We start from the raw sequence: 12,463 nt of genomic DNA on the forward strand, positions 1-12,463 counted from the left end.
TTTTCGTCACCTTATGTATCAATTTTTCACAAAATGTTTGTTATCTAGATAATATAGTAATTCCTTTTCACAAGTGGAGTATCAAACTTCAGGTAACAAAAATATGTTCATACTAATCTTAATGTTCAATTGTATAATTGTAATTTTCCTAACTCTTTGTTGCTACCATAAAGATTGATCAACAATAATAAGATGTGCTAGTTTTAAACTCAACCTTACCAAATAATACAATCTCAATTTTTAAACTGAAATTATTTTCCTTTTGTTTTCTTGTCCTAAATATCACATAGATCTTTTTTTTTTTTCCCAGAAAATTTCTTGAAACTAAAATACCATAATATTTAGGTATGTACATTCCAATGAATGCTACAATTTGCATTTGTTTCCTTGATTTTATAATGTTTTCATGTTATCTTTGATATGCAATAATGTTAAAGTGGATTTATAATTGTAAATAGAACTTTATATTTTTCCGTAGGCATCTGTGTGTACTTACTCATTTTATATATAAAAATTGTAATATGTTTAATTCCATCAACCATTCACATTGGACTAAGACTATGTCCTTTGTCGAAAGGCTTAGTTTAAGGGGATACTACACCCCTGGCCAATTTTGTGCTTATTTTTGCATTTTTCTCAAAAATTGTAGTGCATTTGTGACATGTAAGATATGTATATTATAGGGGCAAGGACTACAACTACTGCACTGAAAATTCAGCAACTCAAGGCAAGTAGTTATTGATTTACTAATCAAATATTGGTTTTCCCTCATTTTTGACTGTAACTCCAAAACTCCTGTCTGTGCTGAAATAAAATTTCCAGTGCAGTAGTTGTAGTCCTTGCCCTATAATATACATATCGTATTTGTCACCAATGCGCTATAATTTTGAGAAAAATGCAAAATAGGCACAAATTGGCCAGGGGTGTAGTAATTTCTTAATGACATAGACTGTAAAAACAAAGTCTTATGATTTCATGAGTTAAATTGGGAAGCATGACTCCCCATTTTGCTTAAATTTAAGGGAAAATAGTGTATTGGTGTCACTGAGGACAGCAATCTTTGTTTTTAATTGGTGCTTGGGTGTATATTTTTTTTTTTCAATTTTAAGACATTTTGCTGATTCATATGCACATAGTGCCACCAACAAGGGGGGAGGGGGTCAGGGGTTTGTTACACCAGGGTCTTACGGGGCTGGTAAAACCCCAAAACTTGTTAATCTAGGAGTTAGAACACGCTACTTTTGCTCCAATCTGCTTCAACATGGGTTTAAGGATTTAACACCAACCTCCATCTCCCCACTGTTAGAGAGAAATTTACGCCTCTGCTGTTAACATGTCCCCACCCACTTATGAAGTCCTGCACAGTGCACATCATCAATAAAAGAGTGCCTGTGTATGCATTTTACCGCTGGGCCCGTAGTGGCTCTCGGCAGCACTGTATGTACACTACTTGTATTTATGAAGAGCTTGTTTCCAAACCATATTAAGTTCACAATCCACATCTTTCTCATTTACTTGTGTGATACAATCACAATTACTTTGACAAGTTTGACATTTGCACCAATGAGATGTACCATCAGCAAGCCATTATTTACCACAACAGTGCTGTTAAACAATATGCAGACTATTTGTTCTCATTTGGGAACCAAAGGCCTCACAAAAATCCATCAACCGTTTGCTTTGTAATGGTGCATCCAACTAAAAATTACTATACCTATAGCATCACAACCCATTGCAATATCGCACAGGTAAATCAGAAACATGTGTTTGTGGACTTAACATGGTTGGGAAACAAGCTCTTCATATGAATGTGTATAAAAGCCTTAATCATGTTAATAGAGGCCGTCAGCCTTTTGCCATCTTGTGGGTACAAATGATACGCATGTTCATGCGCCAGACACTACGCACAGGGCGCAGCTGTTTTCACGCATCGACGCAGTGTTTCTGCTTTTCACGCATGGAGATCGAACGAACATCGCAGAGTGTACCCACAAGATGACGTCACACTGATGGCCTCTATACTGTGGAGACTACATATATGTAGAGTCTACCATCTGTTTTTTTAATTCTATGGCTTCATTAGTGTTTATTATACCTAGAATGTAAATTTTATTGTGGATTTATATACAACCTGTTCTTCTGTACTTACTATAGAGTAAAAAGGTATTGTTTTTAGCTGCTGTCATGCATTTATCATCTCATATAACACAACCGTCATTATTTTAAGTAGAACAATGAGGCAAAGCCAAGTTGTTTTACATGAGAAATAATGATGTCGTCTGTATGTCTTTAATCCAGGCAACTGAACAAGCAATCACATTGTAAGACATGGTTGATTCCATGCAATTACCCGCTAGCATATATGTACAAGTACAAAAGGACTTAAGTGAGGAAAAATTCATTATGATGTTGAACAGATCCATTGGGTTTGATAAATATATACCATATTCATTCCATTAAGCACCCTGGGTGGTTTTGGGTGAGCACTTATTTTATATATTTTTACATAATTGCAAATGTAAAAAATAGCCCTGAATTTTATGTGTAGATGGTTCTGTGTTTGATACATGAGTAGTTGCATGGATCCTGCACATAATGATAGAGGATCATGTGTAGTAAAGTCGCTGGGTGGGCGCTTATTAGGGGTGGTTCATAGAGTGAATACGGTACTTAATTATGTAGGCTTGAGCAATATTTTCAAAGAATTGATAAAAAGAAAAGTTAATTTTCAAGATTGTTTTTGGCTGGAACTCTTTTCTCTTGACCTGACAAGCTAAGGGTGTAACCATCCTTAAGTTGTAATAATAGTAGTGTGAAATGTAAAATGTATATATTATATAGTTTATGATAAATATGCAATGTACAACACAGAACAGTCAAAGTAGATTGCGGGTAAATGCTGGCATTTTTGTTTTGTTTTTATATTGATTATCTTGATATGCGATGCGATCAAGCAAAATCAGTCGGAACTTGGAGATATTGATTTTGAGATATAGCCAAACAAAGGCAATATTTCCTTTTATTTCCTGCTGTTTTGGAAATTCTTTAATTGCTCATATCTTTAGAATTAGTTGTTCAATTTCAATGGGGTTTTCTGTAAAATGCAGCTTTGCAAATGCTTTTTACGATCCTATAAGAAACTGAAAACTTAATATTTCCGAGTTCTGACTGATTTTGCTTGATCGTATCACATTATTTGTTAAAATATTATGTGGGACAGAACTGGCCAGTGCTTGTTCTATGTAATCACCTCAAAAAAGATTGTCCCCACCATGCTACTTTGTTTGGGCATAACTTGGAACACAATTAAGGGCTCTGGTATGAACATTTCAACAATATTTTTGGTGGGACATGAGAGCACATTAGACATATCAAATTGAATTCTGAATATGAGGAATGTCCTTCTGATATCAATTAATTTTTATTTTTGGATTCCCACCCCCACACCAAAAAAAACACCAGGTCTTTGGGGGGAAAATAAATATCTTCAATAATCATGAAAGGTCAACATTTTCAATTGATCATCGGCTTTTCATCCCAGCTACATACACTTTAAGTACATATCATTAGATTTGGAAAGTTCACTCCGAGGACTGTTGTTAAATATAAAAAATATCAATTTTTAATCATTTGCAATAAAATGTGCATTATATTGCGAATTTCAAAAAATCAGAAGGACATTCTTCGTATTCAGAATGCAATTCGATATGTCTGATGTGCTCTCATGTCCCACAAAAATACTGTCCAAACGTTCATACCCCACCCCTTAAACTAAACGCAGTAACCCATGCAGAGGTATCTGCAGTATGATACACACTTGTGTAAAAGTAATCCAAATGATCGAGAAATTAATGATGCACAATCAAAAATCGCACCAAATTCAATTTAATTCATTCAATTATTAATTTTTCGATCATCCCGATTTCTCTTTACACATACTGCAGCTAACAATATTCTCCAAACGTGTATTTTAATGTTATTGTTACTAATTAATGATTTGTACTCAGTTATACCACTAATAAACATGTGGGAACTTTCTTTTTTGAGATCACAATACATGATAATGGTGGCAGGTTTTCTGGGAATAAGCTAGCGTTGTATTCATTGGACATTATAGAAAGAAATTTATTTTCTGCAATTTGTTATGCTTTTAATTATAAGCAACTTGTATTCAAAGATTAGTTACTCATGCTGTCAAATGTTTCCTATTTTCTCACATCTTACTTTCTCACCACATATTGCTTGTGAAACTGCTTTGGTATTACTGAACTGACCCGAGTATAGTCCCAACTTTGAGTAAAGTACCACCCCAACTTTTCGAAAAATTTCAGAATTGTAAAAAAGTTGGCCTTTTTTCTTCGGTTTTGGAGTGTTCCTGGACCTAGAGCTAAATGCTAGGATCATTCATGGTTGACTTTAAAAAAATTGTTTGTGGTTTTTGATATGCAAAGTGATAATGTGTGTTCATTTTGTGTACATTTTAATATCAAAATAGAGTATGACATGAACACAAATTATCACTTTGCATATTTAAAAAAATGCAGAAATTTTTTTTAAAGTCAACCATGAATGATACTTCTTCTAGCATTTAGACCCAAGTCACCATCCAAGGACACTCCAAAAACCAAAAAATAATTAACTTAGAAAAGAAAAATTTTAAATTAGATTATAGTCCCCTCCCCAATTTTGACAAATATCTACCTAAAAACAGGATGGGACTATACTCGAGTCAGTACTGTAAACATGACATTATTTTTGTCATTAGTTATCTCAGTAGTGGTGCAGCCAATCCCTGTGTTAGTGGCCGAGCTTTTTGTCAAATGTGTCTCAGACTTATGATGTCTATCTGACATCATGAAGTCAGAGACACATCTGATGAAAGATCAACCACTGGAAGTATGGACTTCTTAAGAATTGTAAGCCTAATGTAAAATGGTGTGGGTTGCTTAATCCATTGATTGTAAGCTTTATAGTTGAAGGTCCCTGATAGAGGTTTGGTGATGTTATGATGAAATAATTGTTCCTAGTAAGGCCAACACCCAACAGTGTCTTAAGGATTTTACCTCCAGGTCTCAAAATTTAAAATCTGCCCAAGTTTGCTCTGGTTAATACTTTATTTGGTTTTTTTTTTTTCGGACATCAATAAAGTCCCAACTTATGCTCACATAAATTCACATAAGCAGACACATGCAACTAAACACATCAAAAGAAATAAGTCCCCTCTGAACATGTCGTCATAACTTTGTAAGGTTTCGTTTTGTACAAATAAAACTAACTTTGAAATAATTATATGACTGTTTACTAAGTGCTGTGTGAAAATGAGAGATTTCCCTGACTTCAAGGCTGAATGAGCCTAAATTAAAGGCAAAAACTGCCATTTTCAAAAGTCACAAAGTAGGCCTAGCCCTATGCTTGTCACAAAAGTTGATTCATGTCTTGTTACTAATGGAAAACCCCATGTGGTTGAGTGCAGTTTAAAATCCTCACCAAGTGAACTTTTACTGTAATGTGTATCGATTCTTGATCATTCAGCCATGCAAATCCCCTTGGTGCAGCGTTCAGCACAGTGAGTTGTAAGATGGCCAGTTCCATTCCTTGTCCCAATACGCCTTGCAGTTAACAAGCATAGGCCTACTTTGTGACTTTTGGAAAGGGCAGTTTTTGTCTTCAAGTTGGGTTCATTCAGCCATGAAGTCATGGACATCTTTCATTTTTACAACACACTTAGTAAACAATCATATAATTATTTCTACGGTACAAAGTTTTACTTTACGATGTTATGACGAAATTTTCAGAGGGGAACTTATTTCTTTTGATGTGTTTAGTATAAGTGTTATCGTTTTATATAAATACTCAATGTTATGAGCCTTTTTCTCACCAATTATAAGCCGAACAAACTATAACATGTTTTCAGCAAAGCTCTACATTACTTGTATGTATTGCATTGTATAAACTGCTAAAAATTCTGACTGGAGACCTTCAAACTTACCATTGAATGGACCTTTTATTTTTTCTTGACTTTTTATTTATAATTAATTAAATAGATTTGAAATATATTTAAACTTTTCTATCTTATTATAAACAGTACTACCAATAAATGTTTTGATAAATTATATTATACAGTGTTCTTGATGTTTGTTTGTTTGTTTGTTTGTTTGTTTTCACAAATATCTCTCTTGTTTCATGAAATTTTAAAAGGTGTGTGGACAGGCATGGAAGTAGGTCGAGTAGGTCAAAAAAATTTACCCGTCCGAACCAAAATTGTACTTGTCCGATAATCACATCGCAATCAGTGCAGTTTTTCATGGCTGCATTTCGCCAGCATGAAAGACGCGATAGCGGCCGTGTGCATTAAAATATGCATGAAGCCAAAATAAATTCACACTGACACTGTGAGAACTGTATTTTTGCAAAATAATGGGTGTTGATTTGCATGTTTGTTTGTTTTTGTTTTGTTTTTGTTTTTGCTTGGTTTGCTATCTTCTGTAGATAGCATTTAGGGCCTACAAAGAAAACAATCAATACCTCAATTTTTTTCTTTATGTTTAATGATTTTTTTAATGATTGTTATTTTGAATATCTACTGAAGAATATCTACTGAAGATAGCAATTAGCGGTTTTATATAAGTCAAAAGGTAATTTCTTGCGTGCTGAATCATTGTTTTGTTTTGTTATTGTTTTTATTTTTGTTTCGTTTCTTATTTGTTCCATCATGTTCATGGTAATCTCTGCTATATAAGTGCCATTTAAAATTTTGGTCAGCTTTTTCATTTTAACATTTCTTTATAGCTTTGCATTGAGCCTATTGGCTATTTTTTTTTCCTAGCGTATGCCAATTATAGCCGCTTTTGCCCTGGGATTTTTGCGCACTGAATTATAATCTAGAACCCGTGTTAGGCAATGTTTTTAAGAACAGTATTATTTTGCACGTTTTTTGGTTTGCTTGCTATCTTCTGTAGATAGGATTTAGGGCCTACAAAGAAAATAATTAATACCTCTACTTTTTTCTATATTTTTAATGATTATTATTTTTACTCTCTACTGAAGATAGCAATTACGGCGGGTTTATACAAGTCAAAAGGTAATTTCTTGCGTACTGAACCATCATTGTTTGATGTTTTGTTTTGTTTTGTATCTTTTTTTTTTATCTTTCGACAGCCATAGTGTTACTGTCTATGATGTATTAACAAATAATACAATACAAAAGATGGCTGATTTTATGTTATAAAAATTTAACACAAAAAGGACAAAACAAAACGAAAACAAACAACACAAAAAACAATGATACAGACAAAAGGACAAGTTTCCCATGTTATTTTCATCAGGTGCAGAATGAGAAAAAAAATAGTTTAAAAAAGAGGAAATGCAAATAAAACCAGATTGGCTGGCAAAGTGACTTCAGTCCTCATTAAGGTCAAATGTAAATTTCTTGAAATGTTTGCCCAAATTACCTTTACCTTGCAATCCTATACTCTGTATTTAGTTTCAATCTCACAAAGTTCATAAAAGCTTGGAAACTGGGAGAAGTCTTTTGAAATTTACATCTATGAATATAAAACTTCAAACATAATACAAGAAAGTTGATTACAATTCTGTGCTCAGAGTCAGAGACATTAATCCCAAACATTTTTTTTGTAGTTAGAAATTGTAATCTTGTCACCAGTTTTCCTTTTAATAAATTGGGTCAGACAGTTCCACAAGCATTTAATTTTATCACAATCACAAAATAAATGCACCAAGGATTCCTCAGAATTATTACAAAAACCACAAAATGGGGAATCAATTCTACCAATTTTATGGAAGAACTTTGTCCAAATTGCTCTGTGAAACACTTTTTTGTTTTGTATCTTATTTTTTTTTTTTTTTTCCTGATAATCTCTACTATATAAGTTCCGTTTTAAATTTTGGTCAGCTTCTTCATTTTAAAATTTCTTTATATCTTTGCATTCGCCTATTGGCTATTTTTTTTCTAAGCAGCGTGGCCAATTATAGCCGTTTTGCCCGTGATCTCACGCACTGAATCCTCTGGTTTGCCGTACTGAATCATCATCTAGAACGCGTGTTATCAATGTTTTTGGGAACATAATTATTTTGCATGTTTTTTGGTTTGCTTGCTATCTTCTGTAGATAGCATGTAGGGCCTACAAAGAAAGTAATTAATACCTCTACTTTTCTATTTTTAACGATTTTTTAATGATTATTATTTTTACTATCTACTGAAGATAGCAATTACGGCGGGTTTATATAAGTCAGAAGGAAATTTCTAGCGTACTGAACCATCATTGTTTGATTGTTGTTGTTGTTGTTGTTGTTGTTGTTGTTGTTGTTGTTGTTGTTGTTGTTGTTTGTTTGTTTATTTTGTTTTGCATCTTATTTTTTTCCTCATGTTCCTGATAATGTCTACTATATAAGTGCCGTTTTAAATTTTGGTCAGCTTCTTCATTTTTTCATTTCTTTATAGCTTTGCATTCGCCTATTGGCTATTTTTTTTCTAAGCGCCGCCAATTATAGCCGTTTTGCCCTGGGATTTTGCGCACTGAATCCTCAGATTCGCCGTACTGAATCATCAGCTAGAACGCGTGTTACTAGTATTATGACTCAGAATTGATGTGAAGATCCACCAACCAGTTATCTGATTACTAGAAATTAAACCAAATACATGGCTAGTAGATCTTCCATCTGAGACGGGAAAGACTCAACAGAAACAAGCGGAGAGCAAAATATAACTTCACAAATAAACTTTAATTTCTCATCAACAAAGTGATCACAATAATATAATAGATGAGCGAAATATTCTTAGTTCATCCTCCGGCTATGGCTGGCTGACAACTGCCCAGAATAATAGTCCGGGGTAATTGAGGAGAGGACGCCACGGAGCGATATATATTTAAATTAGCTATGGAAAGCAAATAGCGTCATAACACACGCCCTGCCTTTCTGGAATTGGCGCCTGACAATTCTAATTTTAATAATATAACTTTTTAAAATAGCAATTTGAATTGATTCAACATATGATTATATCTTTTTAACATAAACTTTAACATCAGACATAACATTTCATCAAGTAACTGCATGACTAATAATTAACTGCAACTTTTTAATCTGAAACATTTAACTCCAAAACACGATTGGATGGGGAGAAAATTATTTTTAAAAACAACATCTTTTAAAACTCTGAAGCTCGTACAGCAGACAAGGAAAAGGGGAAAAGGGGATGACAAACTAACACAATTCTGAAAGACATCGACCAAGACCTTGCACAATCCCCAAACTGGGCATTTACAATGTCAAGTTCCATGTGTTTCAGAAAGTGCGAAGATCTTACTCTACACCTTAAACTACACCTTAAAATTAACCCTAGAGTTCATAATCTTGAATCGCTGAATCCCTGTACTTGACGCTGATCTTGACGTTGAACTTGACACTTGCGTGATGAACTTGACATTTAATTTGTCGGTGTGATTCAGATCATGTTTTCCATAAAATTTTAAACATGACGTAATAAAAATTGCTTTTGCAATTAGACGATAACTGATGACGGATGTCAATATAAATAACAGACGAATTAATTTCTTCATATAATTGCAGTTTTCAATGCACCAACATTGTGAAATAAGACGCAGTTCCTCCCGTAGATACAGTACTTGACGAAAACGACGAAACAATTCCACACGACGAAATTGCACTTAGACATTCAGATCTGAAGACAAATAGCTGGATAATATTTGATTCAGAATATAACGGCTTACATGAAAATCGTATGCAAAGTTCCATATGGAAAAGGGTTTTAAAGTTGCGCACCATACTTTGCATAGAATGATGTCATGTATCAGGTCACAGTTAATAACCCGTATAATATTTCTTTATTTCTGAATCAAATCTTATTCTGGAATCACACAAATATTGTACTGACGAAAATTCACAATCATTTCAGAATCACACATATTGCATACCAACTGGAACAAAATTCTTCTGTGTCAAGTTCAAATCCAAATGCACCTATTGTTCAGATGATTGACCACGAAAATGACCGAAGAACTCCATAATCCATTCAGCACGACTCGAATTCTCTGAAATATAAACTCAAGCAAAATACACAGTATAAGTAAAACACATACATACTATCTAATTTAGCATATTTCTTAATTCCATAATCATAAGAATACCGTATACCATATACAATATAACATGATTTATACAGTAAACATCATAACATAACACACGCTGCCTTTCTTAAATTCTTCAAATTTTGAAAAATTAATACAGCCAAAATTCCATAAACACACAATTTTCAATTCAAAAATTCATAATTGAAATTACAATCTGCTTTATTCTCCACATAATTTGGAAAATGAATACATCCAAAATTCCATAAACAAAGTTTTCAAAAATTCATAAATTACAATCTGCTCTATGCACAACATTAGTATTACAAAATTTAATTGCAACACATTCATCTGCTTTTGCCAGATATCTTTACAGGATTACTTTTCAAATAGTCCAAAGCAGCTGGGTTTAAATTATCAGCCGGCTCCCAAGTATTTCTGGAACTTGGGAAATCACGCCACTTGATAAGATACTGAAGCTTGTTGTCCCTGTACCTACCACGTAAAATCTTCTCTACTTCATACTCACTACTTGTGGTAACAGGAGTCAAAGGTAGACCCGGTACAAAAGATATGCGCTTATCCAATTCCTGGGATGCCATAAGTGGGGCAAACGAGTCATCTGGACAATCAGCATCTACAACATCTTCTAGAGGATCCCTTTGCACAAAATCTTTGGGCATGACATGATTTTCTGGTCTGGCATATCGATCATAGGCAAACTTCATTCGATTAACATGCACTGGGGCTGACATCAACTTATTGTTTGTCAGATTTCGAACACGGAAATTCACGGGCCCCGTTTGCTCTACGAGTAAGTATGGTCCTGACCAAAATTTCATGAGCTTCTTGGACAAGCCTGGTTGAGTGGCTGGAATATATAACCAAATTGTATCACCCACCTGAAACTGTACATCACTTGCATGTTCATCATAACGGTCTTTCATGCTAGCTTGATTAAGTTCAAGATGTTGCTTAGATATTGCACGGAACACTTCTAATTGAGATACCAAATGATGGATATGTTCTCTCACTGTCTTCTCTGGGTATTCACTCTTAGCCATCAATGTCACATCCAAGGGTAGTCTTGCTTCCCTGCCATATAATAAAAAGAAAGGGCTAAATCCTACAGAGTTGTCTGCTGGTGTAGACCTATATGCAAATTGAATGGCTGGAATATACTCATCCCAGTTTGTCTGATACTCATTAGCATAGTGTGACAAGGTATCTAAGATAACAGAGTTAAAACGTTCCTGGATAGCATTACACTGTGGATGATAACTACTTGTATTCAACTTTGATGTACGCATAATTCTACACACTTCAAGCACCAGTTTACTGAGGAAATTTGTACCTCGATCACTAAGCAAATATTGCGGACAACCATGTTGACATATAATATGATCAAAGAATGCTCTAGCTACTGTGGCTGCATCAATAGTCTTAATTGGAACTAAGATAGGCCATCTGGTACAGTGATCTGTAAAACACAATACATACCGATTACCATTGGTTGTAATAGGTAGAGGACCCAAGATATCCACACTTACACGTTCAAATGCACTGGGGACCTTCATGGTCATCATGGGAGCTCTAACTTTGTGTCTATGTGTTTTTCTCTGAGCACAAGATATACACGATCTTACCCAATTGTCAACATCTCTATACATACGTTTCCAGAAATATCTTTGGCGGATTTTGTGATATGTTCTCTGAAAACCAAAATGAGCTGCTAAAACATTATCATGACAGTTGTTAAGTATGATATCAATCATGGTTACAGGTACATAAAATTGCACAGTATTTCTTTCTGGCATGTGACGTTTGGCGGGTGTGTGCCATATATGATACAAAATACCTTCATGGACATAGTATTGATCTGACTGCAATAAAATATCACGTGCTTGTCTTTGATTATCAGGCAATATGTCTTCATCCAAAAATCTTATCATGGGACCAGCAAAAGGATCAGCTAATTGAGCATCTTTGAAATGGTCCACATTAACATCAGTTGGTAAAGAAGGAACTTTTTGAATATCTACATACTTTTTTGTCTCCATCCAGTCGTCTATTCCTCTGAAATCTCAGATTTCGAACAGTATTCACTTCTGGATCTGGCCTTGTCTCTGACGCAGGAGAGTCATTGATAACATCATCAGTCATTGTCTCCAAGCCACATTCTGTCCAGTTTGAATCTGTTTCTGAGGAAGTAGGGGAGTCAACATGATATGAGTTACATGAATTACAAGATTCTGACACTTGAGTTGGTATTCTACTTAGTGCATCTGCATTACCGTTCTTACATCCTCTTTTATGGACTACTTCATAAGTATATGATTGTAACTTCAGTACCCATC

At 34.4% G+C, this 12,463-nt stretch overlaps 2 long non-coding RNA genes across 2 annotated transcripts in view; one reads left to right on the top strand and one right to left on the bottom strand.

Annotated features, from left to right (window-relative positions):
- Positions 1-916: 916 nt before the first annotated feature.
- On the top strand, positions 917-6,115 carry LOC140155023 (uncharacterized). The gene is made up of 2 exons (XR_011859335.1): positions 917-4,347; positions 4,386-6,115. It is a non-coding gene; the product is annotated as an uncharacterized lncRNA (long non-coding RNA).
- Positions 5,908-12,463, bottom strand: part of LOC140155024 (uncharacterized) — a 95,796-nt gene continuing 89,240 nt past the window's right edge. Inside the window, exon 2 of the long non-coding RNA XR_011859336.1 lies at positions 5,908-6,001. This is a non-coding gene — a long non-coding RNA (uncharacterized lncRNA). The remainder of the gene's footprint in view (positions 6,002-12,463) is intronic.

Source organism: Amphiura filiformis, chromosome 6, assembly GCF_039555335.1.
Source record: "Amphiura filiformis chromosome 6, Afil_fr2py, whole genome shotgun sequence".
NCBI classification, from domain to species: domain Eukaryota; kingdom Metazoa; phylum Echinodermata; class Ophiuroidea; order Amphilepidida; family Amphiuridae; genus Amphiura; species Amphiura filiformis.